The sequence below is a fragment of the Phyllostomus discolor genome, chromosome 5 (assembly GCF_004126475.2).
Source record: "Phyllostomus discolor isolate MPI-MPIP mPhyDis1 chromosome 5, mPhyDis1.pri.v3, whole genome shotgun sequence".
Lineage (NCBI taxonomy): Eukaryota > Metazoa > Chordata > Mammalia > Chiroptera > Phyllostomidae > Phyllostomus > Phyllostomus discolor.
This window is the reverse complement of record NC_040907.2, coordinates 140,872,778-140,895,288: the sequence shown is the minus strand read 5'-3', so window position 1 is coordinate 140,895,288 and position 22,511 is coordinate 140,872,778. Positions and strand designations below refer to the sequence as shown.

The window sequence follows — 22,511 nt, the reverse complement described above, 5'->3', positions numbered from 1 at the left end:
AGGCTAGAGTACGAACTTATTATATTTGAGAGAAATGGGGAATTTGGTTTGCTTTGAGCACAGATTATATATAAAGAGATGGAAAAATGTAATTTCACACCATGAACTTAAAGAATTTTGGTAATGAAGAATGTTCAAAAGGTTTTAGAAAGGGGAATAGAGTGAGTGACTGATAAACCTGTTATTAGTAAATGAGCTCTGGACGTGTGGACACTGTGCTTTCAGAATTTTGCTCTTGATATCACTCATTTTTCTTTTCTTCTTTTCTCTCCAGTATGGGTACCTTGTAAGACTCTCTTTAATTTTGTACATTCAGTCTTGAAAGCTCATCTATTTTCCTGGACTCAACTGCCCTTGTTATGTAGCTAATTGCCAAATTCATATTATTTTTACAAATTTTACTCCATATCTCCTCAGAGAGAGAGAACATCTAGGTAGACTACTTTGAAATAAGTTGCTAAAATTGGCAGCAGTGAGGAGGGAATAGGAAAAAGCAGGATTGGAGTATAATAGGTCTAGAGTCAAGAAGAAGCATTTCAAGGATGACTTTAAAGCCCTTACTTTAGAAAAGTGGAAGAACCCTTTTTTTGCAACAGGTTTGCCACTAGAACACAGGTGTCATGAGCACCATCACTGAAAGTCAAAATGGAAAGGAAAAGACTCATATCAACATCATTGTCACTGGACATGTAGATTCTGGCAAGTCTACCACTACTGGTCATCTGATCTCTAAATGTGGAGGGATCAACAAAGAACCATCAGAAGTTTTGAGAAGAAGGCCACCGACATGAGGAATGGCTTCTTCAAGTATGCCTGGGTCTTGGATAAACTGAAAGCTGAATGCAAGTGTGGTGTCACTGTTGACATCTCCCTGTGGAAATTCAAGACCAGTAAGTATTATGTGACCATTACTGATGCTCCAGGACACAGAAACTTTATAAAAAACATGGTTACAGACACATCTCAGGCTGACTGTGCTGTCCTGATTGTTACTGCTGGTGTTGGTGAATTTGAAGCCGGTATCTCCAAGAATGGGCAGCCCCGTGAGCATGCCCTTCTGGCTTACACACTGGGTGTGAAACAACTGATAGTTGGTGTTAACCAAATGGATTCCACTGAGACACCCTACAGCCAGAAGAGATACAAGGAATTTGTTGAAGAAGTTAGCACCTACATTACTAAAGTTGGCTACAACCCTGACACAGTAGCATTTGTGCCAATTTCTGATTGGAATGGCAACATCATGCTGGAGCCAAGTGCTAACATGCCTTGGTTCAGGAGATGGAAATTCACCCATGAAGATGGCAGTGCCAGTGGAACCATGTTGTATGAAGCCCTGGATTGCTTAACCAACTGACAAGCCCCTGTGCCTGCATCTCTAGGATGTCTACAAAATTGATGGTCCCTAGGATTGTACTACAGCTGGGGATGAAGTGGAGACTGGTATTCTCAAACCTGGCAAGGTGATCACCTTTGCTCCTGGCAACATTACAACTGAAGTAAATTCTGTTGAAATGTACCATGAAGCTTTGATTAAAGCTCTTTCTGAAGACAATGTGGGCTTCAAGGTCAAGAACATGTTTTCCAAAGATGTTCATTGTGGCAATGTGACTGGTGACAGCGAAATGACCCACCAATGGAAGCAGCTGGCTTCACGGCTTAGGTGATTATCCTGAACCATCCAGGCCACATTGGTGCTGGATACACACCTGTGCTGGGTTGTCATGCAGCTCATTGCTTGTAAGTTGGCTGAGCTGAAGGAGGAGATTGATCATTCTGGGAAAAAACTGGAAGATGGTTCAAAGTTTTTAAAATCTGGTGATGTTGCCATTATCGATATGGTTCCTGGTGAGGCCTTTTGTGTTGAAAGCTTCTGAAACTTTCCTCTTCTGGACTATTTTGCTCTTTATAACATGAGATAGACAGTTGCTGTTGGTGTCATCAAAACAGTGGACAAGAAGGCAACTGGAGCTGGCAAAGTCTGCCCAGAGAGCTCAGAAGGCTAAATGAATATTATCCCCAATACTTGCCACCCCAGTCTCAATCAGTGGTGCAAGAATGGTCTCAGAACTGTTTGTTTCAACTGGCCATTTGAGATGAATAATAAAAGACTGGTTAATGATTACAATCCATCATAAAACCTTCAGAAGGAAAAGAGACTATTTTGTGGACCCTTTGATTTTGTGTGTGTGTTTGTGTGTATGGCACTTTTTAAGTTATTAGTTTTAAAAATCAGTACCTTTTAGGGGAAACAACTTGACCAAAAATCTGTCACAGGATTTTGAGACCCATTAAAACAAAGTTTAGTGAGGAAAAAAAGACAAGCGAAAGAATAACTGAAAAAAATGTGGATATTGGTGAAACTGCTGGTTTATAGGGAACCGTGATGTCATTTTTAGAATCTGTGGAGTGTGAAGTCATGTAGTCATTCAACGTAGACTTCTTAAACTTTTGATTATGTACCAAGCATTTGCCAGGTTCTGAAGATCTAAGTATAAAACAAAACACAGAGGGGAGAGGGAGTAGAGAGAGAGAAAGTCTCTGCTTCCATAGTTCTTTCATTCTGGTAGGAAGAGGTGGAAAATAAGCAAATAAGCATATCTATAGTGCAAGTGTTTGGGAGTAAAAATAAAAAAATATATAAGTAAACAAAAAGAACAAAACAAAAACATAGCAAAATACAGAATGAAGGGGTGAAGAGGAGAAAGAAAGGGAAAGGGATATATTAGTTTAGGTAATTAGTTCATCCTTAAAGGGGAATATTTGAGCAGAGATCTCATATAAATGCCAGAACTAGCCTCGAGAAAAAGTCTGTGGAGAAGCCCTGGCTGGCATAGCTCAATGGATTGAGCGCGGGCTGCGAACCAAAGTGTCGCAGGTTTGATTCCCAGTCAGGGTACATGCCTGGGTTGCAGGCCATGACCCCCAGCAACCGCACATTGATGTTTCTCTCTCTCTCTCTTTCTCCCTTCCTTCCCTCTCTAAAAATAAATTAATAAAATCTTTAAAAATTAAAAAAAAACTCTGTGGAGAGAACATTCGAGGCAAAGGGAAGTATAAATGCCTGAAACAGCTTAGTTTTGTGATTGAAGAGGAAGGAGCAAGCATGGGAGTAATAAGAGATAAAAATGGAGGAGAAGGTACGCTAAGGGTTTTCATTTCTGTTCTCAGTGTGATAAGGAAGCAATGGGAAGATTTGAGCAGGAACATGCAGTGTGGTGCTTACAGCTGTAAATGTTTTTTCTGATTGTGGAGATTTGAATGTCTGTAGAACTGTGAGACACTAGGAAGCACAGTGATAGTGAAATTAATGCGGAAGTATAGCTGGACATGGGGGTGGCTTAAAGTGCTGGGTTAAGATCGGGAGTGGTTTAATTAGAAAAATATTTTAAGTGGTAATGACAAGTCAGAGATTCAAGGTAAATGGTAAATACTATTTCCTGAAAAGGGGAGGAAAGAGTTAGATAGGGTGTAAATCAATTTAGATGTGGTCATTATAAAATGCCTATTAATCATCCAAGTGGTGCTATTATTTAGGCCATTGAACATGAATCTGGAGCAGAGACACAGAGGACTGGAGATGAAAATGTGGGTTTTCAAGGCACCTAAGATTTCTCCTGGGATGCTGAATAAGGCCATCTGGCACAGTTTCAGGAATCTTGTAACGTTCGTGCTATAATTCATTTGTTCCTATTATTGCAAGAAATCAGAACTCAGTTGTATTATGGTCACATAGTTTTTTTATTATTAACATTAGGAAGCCTAGAAAACTCTTTTTTTGGCAACTCTTTACACCACCATTGCACTTTTCTGTTATTTTCTGGGAAAGAGTCTATTTGTCTCTAGTCCGAGCATTTATTTGCTTAACTGAAAAGTATTCTTTGGTCATGCACATTTGTTATTTCAGGTTTAATAGAGATCAACTGAGCATAACCTATAACATATTTCTTTAAAGATTTAGTATTTTCTTTGGTGAAAGTACTAAATCATGAACTCCAGAGACCTATTAACAGCTTGTGTAATGTGGTGTTGAGACAAATTTTGCTCCTCACCTCTTCGTATTATCTTAATGAATGGACAAGAAACTTCTTGTTCACTTCATGTTTTGAAAATGTTGTTAAAAAGTGGAACTATATACCTTTAATATTTAAAGAACAAGCATATTCAGGGAAAGCATAACTTATGCGACTAAGTTAGAGTTTGTTGAATACATTTTTCTTTCCAGTAACACATCCATCTTTCAAACAACGGGATACAAGCTGATTTTCTATCTCTACCATCAACATAGAATGAATTATATTTTAAAAGGAAAATGATTATACAGCTTCTTCTGAGGCTATCATTATCATCATGACTTAAGTCAGTAGCCAAAATAAAATGTCAGGACCTTTGGATTTTTTTTGAAATGTGACCTAGTTTCTTCTGTATTTTGAGAATAGGGTGGCCGAATGTCCTTAGTCAGGACTTTGTGTGTAGCACCATTGCAGGAAACTTACACCAGACAAAGTCAAACTGGCTGAAATTAATTGACTAAAGACAATTTTGACAGGACAAAGATTGAATTCAACTCCTCTGAAGCTGAAGGTGGAATGGCTTTTCAGCATTGTGTGACCTAGAGGAAAAACATCGGCAGCCGTCAGTGGGTGGGTTGGTCAGTGTGATCAGCCCATCCCTGTTTGCCAAGTGGCACTTATGGACATTAGTCTCCTACCTTCTTCCCACAGAAACTAGGAAATAGGAGTGTTATTTTTTTGATGATCACTTTTCAAAGGAATGGCTCCCAGGCCCTTGAGAAAGACATTCCTGTTTTGTAAAACTGGACTGAGGCCCCAAGAAAACTTACATCTCAGAGGGACAGAGAAAGAATTTACAATTGGAAATATTCTAAAGTAAATGCTCTGAGAAAAAAAGGGAGCTCCAGGTCCTATAGTCAGGAAGAAGGCCTTGAGTAATGACATTAAGTCTATTAATTCACTCCACGGAACTGCACTTCAGGAAGGAAGCAGCTCCAAGGTCCTCATTTTTCCATTGGGCTGTCTATTTGCCTCTAGGTCACTGGATAATTGGACAAGTGTACTATTCACTTAACCTGGGTGCACACTGGATGGATGATAGTGACTGCAAACACAAAGACTCAATGAAGTGTACTGAATTGGTTTTGCAAAGCTCAGTTCAGAGGGACATGATAAGATGTGTTTGTGTGTGGGGGGGCAAGTGTGTATGTGTGCTTTTTTTTCAGTGAATTGTCACAAAGCTTGTATAGGAAAGGACTTGCATTCTAGTGAGTGAATGTTGCTGATCTGAATCTCTCAAGGTAAGGCTTAGGAGATGTGTGTGTGTGTGGTATATATTTTTATAAACACCGCATTTTATTTCTTATTCACAACACAGAATGAGAACGATTTTTCTAAACCATCCAGAAAATTGTATCTATTTTCCACCACCTCACTTTTTCCAAGTAGATATGTATAGACAATTGAGGAAATGGGGTGAGGAGAAAGCAGTAATTCCGCCTATCTTTGCACTGAAAGTCTATGATAGTGACCTCCTTCCTGCTTTGTGAAACTTGGCCCTTATGTCGAACTAGTTTCATATAAAACAAGAAATAAATAATGGTTTGGCTAAATTGAAACTCTTTTAAAGCCAAGACTTTTACATTGTCTATTTTATCATGGGTAAGAGTAGTCCCATGATGTGAATCATTTCTTCTGGAGGGCTACTATTCCTAGCTGGCAACAGGTCATCCAAAGAGCTCCCAGGTCAAACAGACTGGTGAAGTGTTCATGTTGTTATACCAGGAGAACCGTATGCCTTTTACTTCCCTGTTCTTCAGATACACAGTGTTCCTCTCTGCACACTCCATTATGTTCACCGTACACGTTTTGAGAATAGAACCCTACAAGCCTGACTGCCTTTAATTTCCAAGATTTGTGTGTGTGTCTCTTGCATGCTACGTGCAAAGTTAAACCAATCGATTACCTTTTTATATGTCTGTTTTCCTTGGGCTTTCTCCCCTGGAGAGGCACCACTTTGAAAAACACTCATATGTTATCTACACTTCAGTGTACCCCCTTAAGCATTACTTCCAGGGGGAGAGGAGAAGGTTTTACCTCTTGGTTCTGTGTTAACTTGTGCCTAAAGCTGACTTTGAGGTGCTTGTAACCTAATGTCTGTGTTAAATAGACCCCAGGTGTACTGTTCTGAAGTTCATTTTATTTTTGCCTTAAAGGTGTGTTTGCTTTAGCAAAGTTTTAAGTGCCTTCTTAGAACAGTTTTTGACATTCTTTAACTACACCTAAAACCCATCTCCCACCTCACTATACACAATTCTGGAATATTAGTGCAATATAACTTTCCTATGTTTGGTAAGGGCTTCCTAAAAATAAACAGTAGTGTTAAAATATGTACTAAGAATTTGAAAAAAATTACAGACTTAATCTGTCTTGTCTTAAAATGTCTCTATACAAGTTAACATTCCCAGATTAAAACCAAAACATAGTACTGTATACAAGACCCTTGCTGTGTATAAGGGCTATGACTTGAAACTTTCAGGAATCTTCTGAATTGTGAATGCCATTAAGAATAGCATATTTATGAGCTTGTCAAAAAAAAAAAAAAACAACACAAAACTATTTTCCCGTGAGTCAAAGTTGTGTTTCTTATTTTTTTACTGGACTTCTAGTATGCAGACTGGAAATTTATATTCTTGCCTACTATGTTCTGTTCTTCACAGTGAAATCAGAAACCATGGCCCATCAACATCCCAAAGTAAAGAGTCCTTCCATGCTTCAGCACCAACATACTGAATCTCTTTTTCATCTTCCAGTTAAATGTTTGCAAATGGATTTCCTTCCAATATAGTCTGGTTTCATCTTGTGTGACCTCTTGCTTCAACATATAAACTTTCTTTCCACCAAGCTCAGTAAACATGAGAAGTACTCTTAGAAATGGAATAGCTTCTGTCTAATACCCCTCAGAAAAGGCTTCTCAGAAGAAGTGACAGTTGAGCTGTGCCTTCAGTAGGTACAATCACCTGTGTCAAAATAAACAGGCAAAGTCAAGTCAAGTCCAAAATTTCATAGTCCATATACTTTACTGGAAAGAAAGCTCTTTATTAGTCTCATGTCTGAGCCTGGTACTTTAGTGTAGAAGTTCTTAGTCATGGCTGAACACTGGAATCACTTGGAGAATTGTAATAATTACTGGATCATAGCTCTACGTGATCTAATTTAATATGTTTGGGAGAAGGCCTAGGTATCAGGGCTCAAAAAACCTCCCCAGTGATATTAGTGGGCAGCTGAATTTGGAAGCTGTAAGGAGCACTTAGTTGTGGTTTCCCAGCCCATAGGTGATTAGAAACAGGCTGTTTGACTCCCTGCTGGACACATGGACAGTACCTATCCTCAGGCTTCTCTCCTGCAAGAAATGATTCTAAATTAAACCTAATGATTCAGCTGTAATCTCTCACCATCTAATGGATCACATTTATTTTTGAGAAATTACATATTTATTCAAAAAATACTTGAGAAACTATGCATGTGTGGCTTCAAGTCTTTCTAGCTGAACTCTCTTCTTTCATCTGTATTGCTTCCTTATTTATTCCATCACTGGCTCCTGTCATCTATGGAATAAAATCAAAGGTAACATACCATTGAAGGTCACCTTTGTACCTCTCAAGTCTCAGGTTCTACTACTTACTGCCTAAACTTGGACTCCACCAATACTGAGAATTTAGTCATTCTCTGTGCAAACCATGCTAGTTCTTGCACCTGAGCATTTCCTCTTCCTCTCTTTTATCCTACCAGCTACCTTTTCATCTGGCTGGTTCCTATTCATACATCAAGGCTCAGATCAGCTACTAACTCTTATGGGAGTCATTTCTGAACTCCATGCCACCATGCCTTTCATGCTGTAAATACCTCTAGCAAAGCATTTCTGTATTATTTTGAAATTGTCTGATTTCACTTTTCCTCCCCATCCTCGCCTGCTGGCTCTGGACTGCAAACTCGTACAAGTCATGTCTTAATCATCTGTGTAGGCCCATTTCCCTAGTGTGGCACCTAACCCATTTATTTGATTATTAAAATGGAACAGATTTAGGGCATGGCCTATTGGGATTCTGCTAATGATCTGATATGTAATGATGAGAGAAATCAGGTGTAACAATTTGGCAGCCATAAAAGAGGAGAATTTGAAAAAAAGTTCAGATGTGGGGGTGGGAGGTGGCCATTTAAAACCATCTGAACCATATGCCTCAGTTGCCACACAGGGCATGGCCATGCTGTGGCTCAGGATAACAGTGGATGTGAATAATGATGCACCCTGGTCAGACACAAAAGTTTAAATATGTCCCATACTTGTTGTTTGAAAAGTGAAGTGAACAGGTGTGCCAAGACAAAGAAATATGGCCCAAATGAAAGAACACAGCAAAACCTCAGAACTAAATGATGAGGAGATAGCCAGCTTAGCTGATGGAGAATTTAAAGTCCTGGTAATCAAAATGCTCATAGAACTGATCAAGCTTGGTCAAAAAATGAAAGTACAAATGAAAGATACCCAAAATGAAATAAAGCAAAACATTCAGGTGACAGGAATGAAACTGGGATTCAAAGCAACAATTTGGAACAAAAAGGAAGAAATAAGCATCCAACTAGATCAGAATAAAGAAACAAGAATCCAAAAAAATAAAGAGAGGCTGAGAATTCTCTGGAACAACCTGAAATGTTCCAACATCCGAATTATAGGGGTGCCAGAAGGAGAAGAACAACAGCAAGAAATTGAAAATTTATTTGAACAAATAATGAAGGAAAACTTCCCCAATCTGGCAAAGGAAATAGACTTCCAGGAAGTGCAGGAAGCCCAGAGAGTCACAGAGAAATTGGACCCAAAGAGGAACACACCAAGGCACATCATCATTAAGTTACCCAAGATTAAAGACAACGAGAAAATACTAAAAGCAGCAAGAGAAAAGGAGACAGTTACCAACAAAGGAGTTTCCATAAGGCTATCAGCCGGTTTCTGAAAAGAAACCTTACAGGCAAGAAGGGGCTGGAAAGAAGTATTTGAAGTCATGAAAGGCAAGGACGTATACCCAAGATTACTTTATCCAGCAAAGCTATCATTTAGAATGGAAGGGCAGCTAAAGTGCTTCCCAGATAAGGTCAAGTTAAAGGATTTCATCATCGCCAAGCCCTTATTATATGAAACATTAAAGGGACTTATCTAAGAAAAAGAAGATAAAAAAATATGAACAATAAAATGACAACTCACAACTATTAACAAATGAACCTAAAAGAAAAGAAAAACAATGAAAATAAAAACTAAGCAAGCAACTAGAACAGGAACAGAATCAGGGAAATGGACATCACATGGAGGGATTTCAGTGAAAAGTGGGAAGGGAGGAGTAGGGGGGAAGGTACAGGGAAGAAGAAGCATAATTAGTAGGCATAAAATAGATGGGGAAAAATAAAAAATGGTGTAGGAAACAGAGGACTCAAAGAACTTATATGTGTAGCCCATGGACATGAACTAAGGAGGGGGGGATCCTGGGAGGGGTGCGTGGGGCAGGGTGGATGGGGTACAAAGGGGGAAAAATTGGGAAAACTGTAATAGCATAATCAATAAATAATTTAAAAAGTAAAGTGGATATTACAGTGTAAATACATTTTAACCAAATCAATTGAAATAGAAAAAGGAATTATATGGAAATCTTGCTTATTTGGAACAGATACATCATTCTGTAGTGACACTAGATAAATTATATATTATATATATTATGCTACAATTTCCATTTCATTTTCTACACGTATTTGCCACAAGAGGAAGTATTTGACCATAGCCATATAAGGAGATAGTTACTAAGTCAGACTCATTATTTAATATCAAACAAAAATATGCTCATTCCCTTCAACATCATTGATCCACATGGAACCAAGTAAGGATATAGAGTAAGGCTGAAAAAACAAAACTTTTTCCTAGCTGGCATAGCTCAGTGGATTGAGCGCAGGTTGCGAACCAAAGCATCGGAGGTTCGATCCCAGTCAGGGCACATGCCTGGATTGCAGGCCATGGCCCCCAGCAACCGCGCATTGATATTTCTCTCTCTCTTTCTCCCTCCCTTCCCTCTCTAAAAATAAATAAATAAAATCTAAAAGATATATATATCACATATGAACACGAATAACATTAAAAAAAGAAAGAAAAACAAAACTTTCTCTTGGGGACATTTATTTCAAATCTATTGCTTGTAGTTTTTTTCCTATAAATATATAGGCTTGGAAATAACTAGTTTGCATTTTTAGAAGCTTATAAACTCCTAAGAACCTGAAAGAAATACCTATGCATCTGATCTCAGACTTTTGAGGAATAAAATAATTGAGGTATGCACTTAGCATTGTGGCTGCAACAAATTATTCTGCAGATGTTAGAAATAGCTAAATATTTATTTTTAGTTCTGATCTCTCATCTGAAAAATGCAGATAATAATGATGTTTTTAGTAAGTATCCAAAGAGTTTTTCATAATAATCCAGGTTAATATAAATTATAAAGTATGTGTTAATAATACTAATTTATTGATTATTTTACAAAACTGGAAGTATTATGCTATCGAGGATATTTGTGTTTTAAAAATAGTACAAAATAGTACAAATTCAAGTGAATTCAATTTAGCCACTATTGGTTGAACCCCTTCTTCAGCAGAAGGCATGGTTGTTGTAGTTGGAAATGGAGGATAAAAAATGTGGCTGTTCTTTTCCAAGTACAAGATAGTTGTGGAAATGATGACTGAGAACAAAAGGTAGAAAGACATAGGCTGCCACTGTGAGACAAAAGTGTACTCTGGTTAAAAAAGCCTCTCTATTTAGAGAATCAAGAGAGGGCTTATTAAAGAACTGGATTCCAGGCTTGGGAATAGCAGATGTAGAGATTACACATGAAAACGAAGACAGCTAAGGCCCTAGAGAGGCTGAAGTGTAGGGAGTGGTGGTGAGAGTGGGTATTTCAACCAGTGCCAGATCCCAGAGGGCCTCACATGTGACAGCAGGGAGCTCAATACATTGAGAAGATTGAGCTATTCAAGTATTTGAGCCCCAAAGTGGTAAGATTACAGCAGTGTTTCCAGAGTCAATTTCTAATGTTAAAATTGAGTACATTGCAATAAAATTGAAGACTTCTAATTTTTGTATCTAAGTAGTTTTCTTGGGATTATTAGTACCAACACGTTCTTTTCTATTTTTAAAATAAGGAAAATTGGTCTTCTACAAGGTCAGGAGGAAGTCCAACTGTGAGCACAGGCTTTCTAAAGCAAACCTGGATTCAAACTCTGATTGTAAAGTTTAATTGCCTGTTGTTCTTGGAAAACTACTCGACCTGTCCAAGCTTCCATTTTGTTCTTGTAAAATGATATTATAAGACATCAGTGAGTCCTTGTACTAATCGAGACATCCTTAGCACATTGTCTAGCACATAGTAAGCCTCAAATTAATAGTAGCTATTTTTTATGTGAGTTAACACTGGAGTGTAAAAGTGAGTTTTTATAGTTATTATAAAATAGTAAATTCTAAGCCCTGGCTGGTGTAGCTCAGTGGATCGAGCACGGGCTTCGAACCAAAGTGTTGCAGGTTCGATTCCCAGTCAGGGTACATGCCTGGGTTGCAGGCCATGACCCCCAGCAACCACACATTGATGTTTCTCTCTCTCTCTCTGTCTCCCTCCCTTCCCTCTCTAAAAAATAAATAAATAAAATCTTTAAAAAAATAGTAAATTCTATTGTGGTCAGGAGAATTGGTGAAATTTCAATTGATCATTTCTTTAAAAAGACATTTCTATCTCCATTGTTGGAAGGCAGCCTCAAGCCCTGTGGTCCTATTGAAATGCAAGTAAGTAACCACCAGGGCTTCCACAGCAACCCTGTTCCGTAAATCTGAGCTCATAATACTGTCTGAATTGAACATACGCCACAAAACTGGTAAAAAGCCCCCTGAATGTTGGGAAGACAAAGGTCCTGGCTTGTCTTTTTAGCTGTGACTATCTGCAGAAACTCTGTCACACAGCCTGTGGGTGCAGGGCGTTGCAGGGAGCAGGAGGAAGACAGGTCTTTGTCAAGGTATAAGGATGGTTTCGGGATTGGCATTACTTTGTTGACTTCGACCGTTCTAAAGATCTGGCTTCTTTAGGACAAGAAACTGGATATTATATTTGTATACAGCATGTTTTAAAAACTCCAAATTTTAGTATAAGATATCACCTGAGACTTTGGGTGTGTGTGTGTCTCACTCAGATGTATGACTATGAAGCAGACTTCTCGGATCCAGAGATCCAGACTTTTGCCCTCCTGATGTCAGGGCACATGGGAAGCAGGCACTCTCAGGAGATGGCTGTCGTTTTATTTAAAGTGCATCAAAGCTAAACAGTTCAGGTGGCCAAGGCTAAGAAAATATCCCTTGTGACTGCAGGATAACCCTCTTCAGTGACAAAATAGTTTATCCCCCTCAGGTCTGTGATCTGACTGCCCACCTGTGTTTTCTCTGAACCTTCCCTTTCCCTGTTGCATCACTGAGTACCCCTTGCAGTGCGGTTTCCTCTTTAGCTGTGTTCATTTCACCTTTTTAGCTATGTAGAGGAGGAGAAGTTTTTCTCCACCTTCTTAGGGTCTATGTAGGGGAGGATAAGTTTTTCTCAACACTCTTTGGTCATGGAAAGTAAACTGATTAACAAGAGAAGAACATACAAATTTATTTACTGTAAGCTGTACATGATACAGAAGCCTTCATTAGGAAATGCAGACCCAAAGGAACAACCCAAATATTTTATGCTAGGCTTACTGAAGGGCAGACAGTTGTGCAGAAATATCTTAGGTCAAGGAATGTGATGTACATGCAGTAAATTGGGTGCAGCAGGCGTGATTGTCCAGATTCTTTTTGGTTTCCGTTTGTCTTCAGAGTATAGAATGCTCCTTTTCTCGGGGCAGAGGGAAGCATCTCTCGCGTAAGGGTTTTAAAACCTGTTTCAGTGGAGAAGGGCAGGGGGAAGCATTTAGTGACCTTCCTACTTCTGCTGTTTTTCTCAGTCTTTCAGCTTAAAATAGTCAACATGCCAAGGCACCTGTTTTGGGGTAGCGTGTCCTGAACCCCATCAGCTACTTAGCTGTTCCCAGCCTGGACCTCTGGCTTAGGACACAGTCTGTCCTCCAGTACTGTGCCAATTTAGGTGCTGTATTATTTTTTGATTCTATCGTTATAACCATGATCACCACAGTGATGTTCCTTCTGAATTCAGAAACCTCAACATATGTGTCAAACAGAGGCTGGTGGGGGGTATGAAGGTGGAGCAGTATTTCTAGGGCTTCATTCAATATGTTTGCACCAGTTGTTAATACACTGGAGTATTAGTATACCAGTGAGTAAAAAGATTTTGCCAAGAGTACCCTGATGGCTGCCCCCGCTCATTCTTGGGGCTCCTAAACCTCTCTGTGATTCAGGAGGCTCTTGAGGACTCTTCTGCAGCCTGTATCCTTTCTGATTGGTAAATGCCTTTTAAGTACTAGTCATTAAATATTTAGTATATCACTTTGGTTATTACTTCCAGTAAACACACTAACCCACATTCTGGGGGAAGCCTTTCTCCCTTTGTCTCTCAGTCCTTGGGAAGCATCTTGGCCTCACCTCGGAGCACTGTCTTTGACTGGGTTCCAATGGCATACTGTGGAGTAGAAGAAGGGAACAGGATCATAAAGGACTCTCACCTCAGCTCTGAACAAGACCACTCTCAAACCAGTCTAGTCAGAAACATCTTTGAGATGGGAACTGCATCCTCCAATGCAATCTAAATTCTCCTCACTTTCTCTTCTTTTGGTCCTCAATGACTCAAGATGCCCTTTAAACTCAAGAGTGTCCTCTCAGACAGAAATGTGAACAGTTTATTTTTAAAAAGTAAAATATTGAGTGAATTCTACACACTTTTGTCACTATCTATATTTGTTATGCAGTTCATGAGAAACTGTGATTAATTTCTATTTCTCTTTTTTGAGTACTATACTTAATTTAAACTTCAGAACATATTTATGCTTCAGATGGTGACTCTGAGACTCTAAATTGCATGCTTCGCTGTAACACATTATCTATCAGGGCAAATAATTTTCAAGTTGTGCTGAAGCTAATTGCCTTTATAGATCAAATTGTTAAATTTGAGTTATAGTGTAATTATGTGGAATGGGAACGCCTGCTTGTCTACTCTGTAAACAGTTTTATTCTGTTGTGAAATGAATAGATCTGAAATGAACTAATCTTTTAAAACATTTTTGGCATTTCGTGTGCCTGCCTTGATATTACTCTTAGTCATTATATTATATGAATATGTTCACATCCCAATCTCTGAAAGTAAAAACAGAAATTGAAAATCTATTTTGGAAAGGCATGCCATTGAAGAGCTCAGTTAAACATCAAATAAAACCCAGGCATTTATGGAATTTCAGCTCAGGTTTTTCCCTCCATTGTCTAATATTCAGAATGAGGATTCAGTTAGTCCAGGGGCCACTGCTGGGTCACCAGCTGTCTTTGAATAATAAACTCTGAAGCCATCCAGGCAGCTCTAGGGATAATTATGTGATCTGACCACCAAGAGACACACAGCCTCAAAAATGTTGGAAATTCAGAGAAGGAAACCAGAATTCAGTATCAGTTAACCAAAATTCTGTGTAGTTCTATTGCACTATGAGAAGTGTTAGTTTATTTAGAAAATCGAGTGCTTGGATATACAAAAATGTAAATGTGAGTGATTGCATTTCATCAGACAGCGGGACAAGACTGAAAGCCAGATGAGAAAACACAATGGTGAACTGAGGCAATGTGTCACTTACTTAAGGGGAGGTTATATATCCTTTTAAGGAAGAGCTGTTATCTCCAGAGTTTATACGCTTTTTCAAAAGTGAAATAATTTTTTAAAAAAGTGAAATAATTCAAATATGAAAAATATCCAATGCTAGTATTTTTTAATTAATGGTAAAATTTCTAAGGGCATTTATGTAAAGGTAAGGATATCTTCCAGTTCTAAAGATTTCATAGCTTTTGTAAAGAAAGTAAAACACTTATTTCATTGAAGTAGTGTTTGTATAGTGAGGAATACATTTTACATTGGGGCCTAATATGCACATAGATATTCACACACACAAAAAAAACCTTATGAATTATCTTTACTATGTCTAATACATTTGATATTTTATGTTTTATTACATTTATTACAAAACATTGCTTGTAATTTACTAATCAGATTTTTATGATATCTTTAATGGATTGCACTAAGCAAGGGACACAATGGGGGAACCGTGGCTTTTCTTGGTTTCTTGGACCCTAGGAGGACAGGAAGCTGCCAGTAATTTCTGTTCATCATGGGGCTGAAGTCCCATTAGCTCCTTGGGACTACATCTTGGCCCACAGCACTGCATGGGATTTTAATTCTGACTCTCAGCCAGCTTATTGGCTTGATGTGTTCTGGTAGTAGCCATAAATTAATTTTCTAAGATAAGCTTACATAGTCCCAGCAGTTCAAGTCCTAGGGATTTTATACTTATCCTTGTCATCTGTGTGGGAACTGATAAGAGTCAGCCCCAGTGCCTTGTTAAGGCAAGGATGATTTACAAGTCAAGGTGTGCTGAAAATCGGGCCATAGAGTTCCAGTCAGGCCAGGGCTTAGGCCTCCCTGATGTTCTGTCCCCATGATGTCTATCCCATCTAGTGTGGTCAGATGTACTTATAGAGCAATCCATGGCTTTCTAGTAGAAGTGGGTAGTCAGTAGAGACAGGGACAGTGTAGCACCATTAAGGCAGACGGAAATCCAGTGATTCAGGTGGTTAGAACAGAACAGAAGTTTCTAGTAGTTAGAAGGTAACACAGAACCAGTAAGGCAAAGTTCTTGGTGGAGGAGTTTGATAAACAGTGTTACTGGAGGAACAGTGAAACGTGGAGGAACATTTCATGTTTCATCAAGGGCTGGTATGACATCAGGGGCAGCTGCATAGCCCCCAGATCCTCAGCAGTGGTGGTGGCACAGACTCATACTCATGGCTCCAGCTCTTTGTGTCTTAAATAACCTTGGTGAGCTAGGCAGGTGTGGTGCCTTAAAGGCTAGTAATATGAAGGATCTTTATTCAGGAGTCTCAGCTGTGTGTATTTCATGAAAAAGCCATATTTTCTGCTTATACCTGGGTTTCTACTGTGTTTAGGTTCTCTGAGGGATCTGTGAGTCAACCCCTTAAGAGTGGAAGTTCCCAGTTCATGGGTAACTATAGTGCTCCTTCTTTAATACTGGCATTCTCATCCTCGGTGGCATGGTGGCTCTTGTGGTTAGGGTGAGGACACTGGTTATGGTGAGCTTGAGGCCATTCTTCCTTCCCACAGGCATCTGGCTGGACCTGGCTGCTATGGCAGGCTCATCCTGGTGAAATGTCTAAGCAGGCAAAGCGTGTGCTTATGTTTGCTGAGCTTCCAGTTTTGACTCTTCGGAATGTTTTTGCATTTCTTCTGGTCCACAGGGCATTCATTAGGAATATCTCTAAGAGTATGGAGTAAGGAGGGAGTGGAGTTTACTGTGATGAATTTCTGTGATTGAAGAGCAAATGTAAAGAACACACACACTTCAGGTTGTTCAGGGGTTTGAAGGTCACTGGATTAATGATATTAGAGTTGGAAAATGACCCAATAAAAAGAAATGCATTTCAATCCTGTGAGTTTTTAGGTTCAGCCACTCCGACCTCACAGTTCTCTTTGTAAACAAAATACTCACTATCTCTGTGCCTGTAGGAACACTGTTCCTTCTGCCTGGAAAGCCCTTTTCCTTTTCCCCCATTTAGCAGGGAATTGTCATCTGCCTGGATATGCTATGTATAATTTTTGATAAATTACCTGAATACAATCTTATCTCCTTGCACTAAACTTTGATGATGATAGTGATGATAATGATAATAATAATAAATTTACAGGTATATAATGCTTACAACAGGATAAGCTCTATAGTTTGTGACTATTAACTCATTTAATCCTCACAAAAGTCTGTTTGTGCAGCTATAATTATATTTCCCAGAAAAGGAAACTGTATAGGAGGGTGAAGTGACTTGCTTAGGGTTAGAGTTGGCATTTGTAACCAGGCCGGTCTGGCTCATGTATCCACATATTTAATCATCATACTTTGCTGGTTCTCATGTTAGAGACTGTGCCTTACATAACTCTGTAGCCTCAGTGCCAAAAGTAGTATCTCATGTGGAGAAGGCATAGATACATGATGTTATCTGCAATTAATGAATGGCCAGACTTTCCTGACAAGGGCACATCTCTCGTGTGAACCTGAAGTTTAGGCTTAGTAAAGGAGGATTTTGCAGGTAAGTTTGAGCAGCCTTGGAGACAAGTCGTTGTCCAGTGCAAGAGGTGTGGGGAAGTACAGGACATAAATTAAGACAGTGTCAGGAGTGAAAGATGAGGCAGGGCTTTGAAACAGAAAACATCTTTAGTAGAGAGATATGCATACCAGACATCCGGTTGGTTGAGACAGGACAGTGGTGGTGTGAGGAAAAGAAAAAAAATGTTCCAGGCTTTGATTTTCCTTTTTCTTTTTCTCTTTTCTTTTCTTTTCTTTTCTTTTCTTTTCTTTTCTTTTCTTTTCTTTTCTTTTCTTTTCTTTTCTTTTCTTTTTTTTCTTTTCTTTCTCTCTCTCTCTCTTCCTTCCTTCCTTCCTTCTTTCCTTCCTTCCTTCCTTCTTTCCTTCCTTCCTTCCTTCCTTCCTTCCTTCCTTCCTTCCTTCCTTCTTTCTTTCCCTGTTCTAGTTAATTTGTGGTTGGTAATATGAGGAAAATTTAATTTTCCTTTAGAGAATAAGGAGAGTACATGAAACTTGTAGCCTTAATAAGGTTAGATATTATCTAAGGAAATGCTTCATGAAAGAACAAGTTCCCTGACGACATTATTGCTCCATGAAAGGGAACTGGCCCTTTAGGACAACACACATGAACCCAAAATATTGCTGTTAGTTGTTAGTAGAGCACTAGTTCTGTGATAAAATCTGTGGCTCCAGAACAGATTTCCCTGACTTCAGGCTCAAATGACCAGAACTCAAAGGCAGCAATACAAACAAATGTCATGGTGCTACTGTGACTGTGTCAGTCTTTCTTGGCAGCTCTGGGTAATCTCAGTCCAGATGTACAGTATCTAACGAGCAGAGTTCACCAACTAGAAGAAAAGCCCTGGACCAAAAATGCTGTTTGTTGCCACCTAACTAGTATGTTTTATGATGGATCAAGCCATTTCATAGTTCTGTTCTCCATGAAGACATCTTATCTTTGAAATAAATTGGCCTCTCAGGGTGAAGACCTTTCTTTGAGGACTTTCACTGATTTGGGCTCCAAAAAGGTAGATGCAACTATTTTAAAGAAAGACTTCTCCTTTTTAAAAGAAATTTTGTTTATTTTCAGAGAGAGGGGAAGGGAAAGAGAAAGAGAGGGTGAGAAACATTGATATGTGGCTGCCTCTTGCATGCCCCCAACTGAGAACCTGGCCTGCAACCCAGTCATGTGCCCTGACTGGGAATTAAACTGGCAAGCCTTTAGTTCTCAGGCAGGCACTCAATCCATTGAGCCACAGAGTTTTGTCCTTTCTGATGTCATAATCTTCTTCTAAGATGCAACTGTCCTCTGTCAAAATTAGGCAGAAAGCATAGCTTGAGACCATATTGTTCTTAACTCGTTAATTTTCCAATGTTATTTTTTACTTCAAACATTTATTAGATATGTAAGCATACTAAGGTGGTTCATACTTACTGCAGCTATTTTTATAATCAGTAGCTGTGAGATGCCCCATCGTGTGGAGCTCCCCTGGTCACTGTGGATGAGAATGAGTGATCCCAAACACAATCTGTTGTTCCACGGCAAAGGGGGTGGAGATTCCCTCTAGTGGAGAATGACCTGAGCCCTTCTCTGAAATGGCTTTTATTGGGATTGGTATGTGCAGGGGTAGATAGCATGCATTCAGAGCTCATCAATCAAAGTCTACCGGCCATGGTATAGAAAACAGATATTATCTATAGATAACAATTGAGGAAACACAGAGATCTGCCTCAGGTCAGGGTCTGTTGGATATGCTGATGCCAGAAGATCGCTAAGGCGTGGTTCATGGTTCATGAGATTAGGAGTTCACTCCCTTATGCTTTGAACTTAAACATCTGGTTTATATCAATAGGGCTGTACAAAGCAAAACAAGCTTCAAAGGGTATAATACATTCTTTAGGCCTGATTTCCTATGGGAACCCTTGATGCTAGTATTGGGTCATGCCTGCCTCTGTCATGCTCTGTCTCAGCATTCTGGTCGAGACTTACAGGCAAGGCCTTGCTCATACGGGGCTACAGTTTCCAATACTACACAAAGCAGTCCCCAACAAGTAGCAATTACCATAGTGCTGCAATCAATAGGATAGTATCAAATGATAGATGTTCCTTCCATGCTTTAGAAATACTTAAAGGTAACTCCAATGATAAACAAATACACTTAAGTATAATAGTATGATTTCTGACTGAAGTAATTTGGGTGGTGATTAACTTCAAAATGATGTGTTATATATTAGTTTATATGTTTTAAGTGATACTTAATTATAGATTATTTTAAAGTTGGGGGTTGAAGATAAAATCACCAGTTAAAATATAGTATATTTGCATCCCTTGTTAAGTTTATGCATAAGTATTTTACCTTTTTTATTGCAATTGCAATAGGAATTGTTTTTTCCATTTATTTATTTTATTTTTTAAATTATTTTATTGTTCAAGTACAGTTGTCTGCATTTACCCCCCCACCACTCCCCCCACCCCAGCTGTCCCCATGTCTTCTTTCTTTAAAAAAATTATTGTTATAGGAAAGCAGTGGATTTTTGTACATTGACTTTTTATCCTGCCAACTGTATTGTATTTGTTTATTGTTTCTATTGGCTCTTTGGTGGAGTCTCTAGGCTCCTAGACACAGACAATAGTGTGGTTGTTACTAGAGGGAAGTGGGTGGGGAGGCAGTAAAGGGTAAAGGGTCAAATATATGGAACAAAATTGGACTCTGGGTGATGGGAACATGATGCAATATATAGATGATGTGTCATGGCACAGAAATGTATACTCAGAACCTATATAATCTTACTAGCCAATGTCATCAAAATAAGCTTAATTAAACAAATACAATATATTTGATATCAGAAACTATGAGTTTGATCTGAAGGGTGGAAATTAATTAGTATATATATTCACCAAGGAACAACTCTCAAGACCTCTAAGTGCCATATCCAGTGCCACACTAAGCCTTCTGTTAAATGTCAGCAGTATGTGCAGAATTTTAATAGTCTATATGAACATGTTGAGTCCTGAGAATACAAAGACATACATATGAGCAATTAAAGCTATACCCATTTTTTTCCTAGTGGCAAACATAGGATTGCTTTTTTAACTCACAAGTTTCAGAAATATTATTCCAAATTGTTGCTTTGCAGTAATGCCTTGCTTACATTTATGTATACTGTCAGTTTTCTTTCTCTATCCATCTCTCTTTAATCTAGGATTTATAACTCAGCTTTCCCATGCAAAAGAAAGGGGTTTGGACTAAAGCTATTCTTAACCTAGATTATGTATTGAATGCCTGTTATTTGCTAGGCATTGTTCTAAGTGAATCAATGGATATAACATAAAGTCTCCCAAATCTTCTGAGCAGCAGGTGACAGGGATAGGGTCCCAGACAGGAAATAAGAAGGAAGAAGTGTTTCACATCATAATGGCTGTGTTAGAAGGCCTTTCTCACAGGAGGTTCAGTTGTGCTGTGCTTTGCAGCTGTGCTTGTCATCAACCAGTCATTAAAGTGCCCAGTGGAGCCACACAGCTTTGGAGAGGCTTTAATACAACAGCAACAAAAACAAAGAAATGTAAAACTAAAACTAGGATATAGGATAGAAAATGATTGGGGTGAAGGGCACATTATGAGTGGAAAGGCCCCAGTGAAGCCTGAATGATGGGAGCAAGATAATGACCTTCTTCATGAGGAGTGCTCTAGGTAGAGGGTCTACAGAATGCAAAGTGCTGAGGAAGGGCCCAATCTGGTAAGTGCAAGGTAGAGAAAGAGCCATTGTTTCTGAAACAGAATTAATGAGGGTAAGAATGGGAAGAGAAGAGAACAGAGATGAATGTAGGGGTCAGAATACAGAGAACTTGATAGACCACATAAGTTGCTTATAATGTCAATTGTAGGAAAAAGTCATTGGAAGGTTTTAAACAGTAGAGTGATTTCTATTGATTTGCTGTTTGAAAGGTCTCTTTGGCTGCAGTAAAAAGAATAGATGGGTTAGCATGTAGTGAGTGGAGAAGCAGGGAGGCCAGATAGGAGGAGGACTTTGTAAAAGTTCAGGATAGGATTTTGGCTTGGATTAGGGAATTAACAGTAGAGATAGTGATAGACAGCTGGGTTTGGCACAGGTCTTGAAAGGGAGAGGCTTTTCTAATGGACTGACTCTGGGAAGTGCCATAAAGATGAAAATTAAGGAAGGCTATTTCATTCATGCAATTCATATGCTTGAGTTCCCATTCTGTTCCAAGCCCTGCGGTACATACACTGAGGACATTGTTGTGAACAAAACTAGGCACAATGCTTACCCTTGCCTTCAACAGAACTTAACATTAGCTTAAAAACATCATTAAGCCCTGGCTGGCATAGCTCAGTGGATTGAGTGCAGGCTGCGAACCAAAGTGTGGCAGGTTCAATTCCCAGTCAGGGTACATGCCTGGGTTGCAGGCCATGACCCCCAGCAACCGCACATTGATATTTTTCTCTCTCTCTCTCTCCCTCCCTTCCCTCTCTAAAAATAAATAAATAAAATCTTTTAAAAAAAAGTTCTTCAGCTGTTTAAAAAAACATCATTAAAATGTTCATATGAATAAATAAATATATAAGTGAGTAAGTAAATAACTATAAGCTCAGAAAAGGGCAATGATATAAAGCTATGTAGTATTGTAAAATCATATAATGAAGGGACCTAATTTATCCAGGGTGAGGGGGCTGGGAAATGCCCAGGCAGGGCAGGATGAGATCTGAGCAAGAAGCAGGACACAACTCTGTGAGAGGTGGAGGGGTGCAGCAGCAGGAGCGCACAAGCCTGGTGGTAAGGGGGGAGTGTGGCGCAGTTGAGAAATGCACCTAAGATGACCAGCAGGGCTGAACAGCAGAGTAGGAGAGAGTGAGAAGAGCTCGAAAAGGGTAGCATTGTACACACTAACTACAGTCTTGTAGGCCATGTTAAGGAGTGTGGCTCTTATCCTAATAACGATGGAAACCTTTAAAGGAACCTAATAGTTTCTAAGGTTTCTGTGGATTCTAAATCCTGTATTTTTCTTTGATTTAATTTGAAATAAGAGAATGGTAGAGCAGCAAAGTGACCTTCAAAGAGCAGTGAAACTGCTGGCATTTGAGTAGCATAATTATAGAGACTCTTAGAGAATCAGCATGCACAATC

The 22,511-nt window shown here is 39.1% G+C and overlaps 1 protein-coding gene and 1 pseudogene across 4 annotated transcripts in view; both read left to right on the top strand.

Moving 5' to 3' along the window:
- The window catches only part of PRKG1 (protein kinase cGMP-dependent 1), a 1,342,121-nt gene that overhangs the window by 1,086,997 nt on the left and 232,613 nt on the right, over positions 1-22,511 (top strand). The gene's annotated exons all lie outside the window — the stretch shown is intronic.
- LOC118500971 lies at positions 593-1,877 on the top strand (annotated as a pseudogene).